This window comes from Choloepus didactylus, chromosome 9, assembly GCF_015220235.1.
Source record: "Choloepus didactylus isolate mChoDid1 chromosome 9, mChoDid1.pri, whole genome shotgun sequence".
NCBI lineage: Eukaryota > Metazoa > Chordata > Mammalia > Pilosa > Megalonychidae > Choloepus > Choloepus didactylus.
Window position 1 is genome coordinate 39,970,949 of NC_051315.1, and position 6,282 is coordinate 39,977,230.

Genomic DNA, 6,282 nt, shown 5'->3' on the forward strand with positions numbered 1-6,282 from the left:
CTTTCCAAATAAATTTGATAACTAGCTTTTCCAAGTCTGCAAAGTAGGTTGTTGGAATTTTGATTGGGATTGCATTGAATCTGTAGATGAGTTTGGGTAGAATTGACATCTTAATGACATTTAGCCTTCCTATCCATGAACATGGAATATTTTTCCATCTTTTAAGGTCCCCTTCTATTTCTTTTAGTAGAGTTATGTAGTTTTCTTTGTATAGGTCTTTTACATCTTTGGTTAAGTTTATTCCTAGGTACTTGATTTTTTTAGTTGCTATTGAAAATGGTATCTTTTTCTTGAGTGTCTCTTCAGTTTGTTCATTTCTAGCATATAGAAACATTACTGACTTATGTGCATTAATCTTGTATCCCGCTACTTTGCTAAATTTGTTTATTAGCTCTAGTAGCTGTATCGTTGATTTCTCAGGGTTTTCTAGATATAAGATCATATCATCTGCAAACAATGACAGTTTTACTTCTTCTTTTCCAATTTGGATGCCTTTTATTTCTTTGTCTTGCCGGATTGCCCTGGCTAGCACTTCCAGCACAATGTTGAATAACAGTGGTGACAGCGGGCATCCTTGTCTTGTTCCTGATCTTAGAGGGAAGGCTTTCAGTCTCTCACCATTGAGTACTATGCTGGCTGTGGGTTTTTCATATATGCTCTTTATCATGTTGAGGAAGTTTCCTTCAATTCCTACCTTTTGAAGTGTTTTTATCAAAAAGGGATGTTGGATTTTGTCAAATGCTTTTTCAGCATCTATTGAGATGATCAATTGATTTTTCCCTTTCGAGTTTTTAATGTGTTGTAATACATTGATTGTTTTTCTTATGTTGAACCATCCTTGCATGCCTGGAATGAACCCCACTTGGTCATGGTGTATGATTTTTTTAATGTGTCTTTGGATTCGATTTGCAAGTATTTTGTTGAGGATTTTTGCATCTATATTCATTAGGGAGATTGGCCGGTAGTTTTCCTTTTTTGTAGCATCTTTGCCTGGTTTTGGTATTAGATTGATGTTAGCTTCATAAAATGAGTTAGGTAGTGTTCCATTTTTTTCAATGTTTTGAAAGAGTTTGAGTAAGATTGGTGTCAGTTCTTTCTGGAAAGTTTGGTAGAATTCCCCTGTGAAGCCATCTGGCCCTGGGCATTTATTTGTGGGAAGATTTTTGATGACTGATTGGATCTCTTTGCTTGTGATGGGTTGGTTGAGGTCTTCTATTTCTTCTCTGGTCAGTCTAGGTTGTTCATATGTTTCCAGGAAATTGTCCATTTCTTCTACATTATCCAGTTTGTTGCCATACAGTTGTTCATAATATCCTCTTATAATTTTTTTAATTTCTTCAGGATCTGCAGTTATGTCACCTTTTTCATTCATTATTTTGTTTATATGGGTCTTCTCTCTTTTTGATTTTGTCAGTCTAGCTAGGGGCTTGTCAATCTTGTTGATCTTCTCAAAGAACCAACTTTTGGTGATATTTATCCTTTCTATTGTTTTTTTGTTCTCTATGTCATTTATTTCTGCTTTAATCCTTGTTATTTCTTTTCTTGTACTTGCTTTAGGATTGGTTTGCTGTTCATTTTCTAGCTTCTTCAGTTGATCCATTAGTTCTTTGATTTTGGCTCTTTCTTCCTTTTTAATATATGCGTTTAGTGCTATAAATTTCCCCCTTAGCACTGCTTTTGCTGCATCCCATAGGTTTTGGTATGTTGTGTTCTCATTTTCATTCGTCTCTATATATTTAGCAATTTCTCTTGCTATTTCTTCTTTAACCCACTGATTGTTTAGGAGTGTGCTGTTTAACCTCCAGGTATTTGTGAATTTTCTAAGTCTCTGATGGTTATTGACTTCTAATTGTATTCCATTGTGGTCAGAGAATGTGCTTTGAATAATTTCAATCTTTTTAAATTTATTGAGGCTTGTTTTATGTCCCAGCATATGATCTATTCTGGAGAAAGTTCCGTGAGCACTAGAAAAGTATGTGTATCCTGGTGATTTGGGATGTAATGTCCTGTAGATGTCTGTTAAATCTAATTCATTTATCAGATTGTTTAGGTTTTCAATTTCCTTATTGGTCTTCTGTCTGGTTGATCTATCTATAGGAGAGAGTGATGTGTTGAAGTCTCCCACAATTATTGTGGAAACATCAATTGCTTCCTTTAGTTTTGCCAAAGTTTCTCTCATGTATTTTGTGGCACCTTGATTGGGTGCATAGACATTTACGATTGTTATTTCTTCTTGCTGAATTGCCCCTTTTATTAGTATGTAGTGGCCTTCTTTGTCTCTCAAAACATCCCTGCATTTGAAGTCTATTTTATCTGAGATTAATATTGCTACACCTGCTTTCTTTTGGCTGTAGCTTGCATGAAATATTTTTTTCCATCCTTTCACTTTCAGTTTCTTTGTGTCCCTGTGTCTAAGATGAGTCTCTTGTATGCAACATATTGATGGTTCATTTTTTTTGATCCATTCTGCGAATCTATATCTTTTAATTGGGGAGTTTAATCCATTTACATTCAACGTTAAAACCGTGAAGGCCTTTCTTGAATCGGCCATCTTATCCTTTGGATTATGTTTGCCATATTTTTCCCTCTCTCTATTAATGTCCTTTATTGTACCCATACCGAATCTCTTTAGTACTGAACCTTTCTCCAAGTCTCTCTGTCCTGTCTTTGTTTCTCTGTCTGTAGGGCTCCCTTTAGTATCTCCAGTAGGGCAGGTCTCTTGTTAGCAAATTCTCTCAGCATTTCTTTGTCTGTGAAAAATTTAAGCTCTCCCTCAAATTTGAAGGAGAGCTTTGCTGGATAAAGTATTCTTGGCTGGAAATTCCTCTCCCTCAGAATTTTAAATATATCGTGCCACTGCCTTCTCGCCTCCATGGTGGCTGCTGAGTAGTCACTACTTAGTCTTATGCTGTTTCCTTTGTATGTGGTGAATTGCTTTTCTCTTGCTGCTTTCAGAACTTGCTCCTTCTCTTCTATGTTTGACAGTGTGATCAGTATATGTCTCGGAGTGGGTTTTTTTGGATTTATTCTATTTGGAGTTCGCTGAGCATTTATGATTTGTGTATTTATGTTGTTTAGAAGATTTGGGAAGTTTTCCCCAACAATTTCTTTGAATACTCTTCCTAGCCCTTTACCCTTTTCTTCCCCTTCTGGGACACCAATGAGTCTTATATTCGGACGTTTCATATTATCTATCATATCCCTGAGGTCCATTTCGAGTTTTTCAATTTTTTTCCCCATTCTTTCTTTTATGCTTTCATTTTCCATTCTGTCATCTTCCAGGTCACTGATTCGTTGTTCAACTTCCTCTAGTCTTGTACTATGAGTGTCCAGAATCTTTTTAATTTGGTCAACAGTTTCTTTAATTTCCATAAGATCATCCATTTTTTTATTTAGTCTTGCAATGTCTTCTTTATGCTCTTCTAGGGTCTTCTTGATTTCCTTCATATCCCGTACTAGGGTCTCATTGTTCATCTTTAGTTCTTTGAGTAGCTGCTCTAGGTGTGTCTCTTCTGGTCTTTTGATTTGGGTGCTTGGGCTTGGGTTATCCATATCGTCTGGTTTTTTCATATGCTTTATAATTTTCTGTTGTTTTTGGCCTCGTGGCATTTGCTGACCTTGATAGGGTTCTTTTAGGGTTTGTAGACCAGTTGAAGTCCTTATCTCTAATTTATCAGATCTACAGCTTCGTGGAGTACACTTTCTCTAACTAACCAGCAGGTGGCGTCCACGAGCCACCTGTTCTCCACAAGCCAGATCTCCCCTGCTTAGCCTTTTTGGTGAGTGGGGGAGTGAGTCTTGTGGGGCCCAATTTGTGTCCCAAGCTTGCGTGTGTAGTTGGTGTTGCCTGCCCTGTATGTGGGGCGTGTTTCTGGGCAGTCGGGGAGGGGGGGTGGCCCTAACAATCAAATCTCCCTGATGATCCTAGAGTTTTAAAGCTACTGCAATAGTCTAATCCTTCAGTTCAGTCCTGCCACAGTTTGTCTCTGCCACTGACCCACAAGTCTTTGGTATTGGCGTATGGCTCCTGAGACTTGCAAGTGGGCCCCTCTTCCAGGCTGTGCACCCCGGGTCCTCTGTTGAGGGATGACTGTGCTATGTCACAGGTGAGTGCCGTCCCCCCAGGGCAGTTCTGGGCTGCTGGGCTGTGTTGGGAGGCTCCCAGTCTGCTCAAATGATGGCTGAATGGGGCTCTGTTAATTCACACTGCTCCCCCTTCCCAGCTCTGGGACATTCAGCTGAGGTTGCAGGGAAGGCTAATGTCCACGCCCAGTTTTGTGGTGTGTGCCTGTTATTTGAAGCACTTCCGTCACACTGGGTTGTCTGGGGCAGTTCTGGGCTATGGGGCTGGCGATGGGCAGGAGTGTTTCCTGTCCACCAGGATGGTGGCTGTGAGCGGACACCCCCCTTTTCTTGGGAAGTTGTGTTGTTTAGTGAATTTTCTCAGCCATTGGATTATTGCCTTTTGTCTCAGAGCTCTCTTAGTTCTGCTCTTGACTTGACGTGCCCAAATTTCAATTCTTTGAAGCTTTCTGTATTGAGCTTCTTAGCGTAATTGTTTTAGAAAAAGCAAAAAGGATTTAAAAAAAAAAAAAAAAAAACGGCCCTCCTCAGAGATCTAATGGGTTATTGAAATGCTAATAGACAAAGCAACCAGGGCCATTAAGGAAAGTTCCACAGGGCAGAGAGATCAGCCTTGCTTCGGGATTTGCATATGCGCCTCAAGGCCTGATCTCAGCCCTTCCCCTTTCTGTGTTCACCAGAACTCCAAAAATCCTCTGCTTTTACTTTGGAGCTTCTCGTGTTGTTTTCCTTCTATGCCCGTCTCCTCTCTGCTGGGCTGGCTGCTCTCAGAGTCTCTGGTGTCTGGTCTCAGTCTATAGATTTCGCTGATCTCAGCAGTTCCACGTTTTCATGAGTGTTGTATGAAGTATGCCCAAAGACAGATTGCTCTGTGGTGTCCAGTCCACGCAGTTCCTGGCTTTTTACCTACTTTCCTGGAGGAGTAACTAAAACATACAGCTCACCAGTCTGCCATCTTGCCCCGCCCTCCCCATAATTACTTTTTTAATTACATAATTATATTGCCCTATGTTTTGTGTTTAAACATTAACTTGTTAATTGAAAACATTTGAAGTGTTACACAAACTTTAGACTCATGCCAATCCTGCTACAGCTTTATTTTTTTAAATAACTTTTTCAATAAATCAGGAGTTTCCAAAGAGGAATTATAGCCCTTTCCTGTCCCTGTGAGGTGGGGAACGGTTTGAGAAATGAGAGTGGAGATGAAAGGGGAGAGCCCTGAATTTGTAAGTTTGTGGCTGACTTGAAGAGTGTAAGACTTCAGAATCAGATCATCTACTAGTGCAGCCCTCCCAAGCAGGGAGGGAACTCTATATTAATTTTAGAAACTGATGTCAGGGCTAATTCTCCCCCTGGGTTTTCAGAGCATCCATTAGAAGGTCCAGGTGTCTTGCTGGTTAGAACAGGGTCCCCTGCATTGCATCATGCTTGTCTCCCCTCACCAGGCTACGAGCAGGAGCTGGGTTTATTCAGCTCTAATTCAGCATATAGTATGTGCCCAATAAATGCATATTTGAACAAATGAATGAATCTCAAAGAGCCTCCAGGATTCCCCTTGGCAACTTATCCACCTCCAGCCTCCAGCCCTTGAATATTAAACTACTACCCAACTTAATAGGCATGACAAGGTGCCAGGTGTGAGAAGCCAGGGTGGTGGCAAAGGAACTGGGAGGATGTGCTGTGGGACCGGAGACAGTGGGCCACACAGCCTGGACCTCAGATCCGCCCGACTCTGAGCAGCCTTGAGCTGCACGTTAGGCTGTTGAGTCTTTTCAAAAATAAGTTACAGACAACTGACTTGCCTTATTGATTTGTGTGGGAAACAACTCCTTGTAATTAAAAATGAGCATCACTTCAATGGTGAGTGCATGTTTGGGTGATATAAGCTATGATTGAGTATTTCTCCCTCTCCAAACAATATAAGCCCAGACATATGCACACACACACATTTACTCACGTGGATGTGTACAAATTTCTAATTTGGTGTGAACACCATTCGGTTTGATATAATCATATATTATATATATGACCTTTACAATTAGGCTAGTGCAACAGTTAGTGCATATGCAACCATTGGGTTGAAAATTATGTCATTAAATATGTCAATTATAGAAAGATGAAATATATAATACAAGGAAAAGGGATAGAGAAACAAAAATCAATTTATTAAAGTTGATATGTTTTCAGAAGTATTGGTGT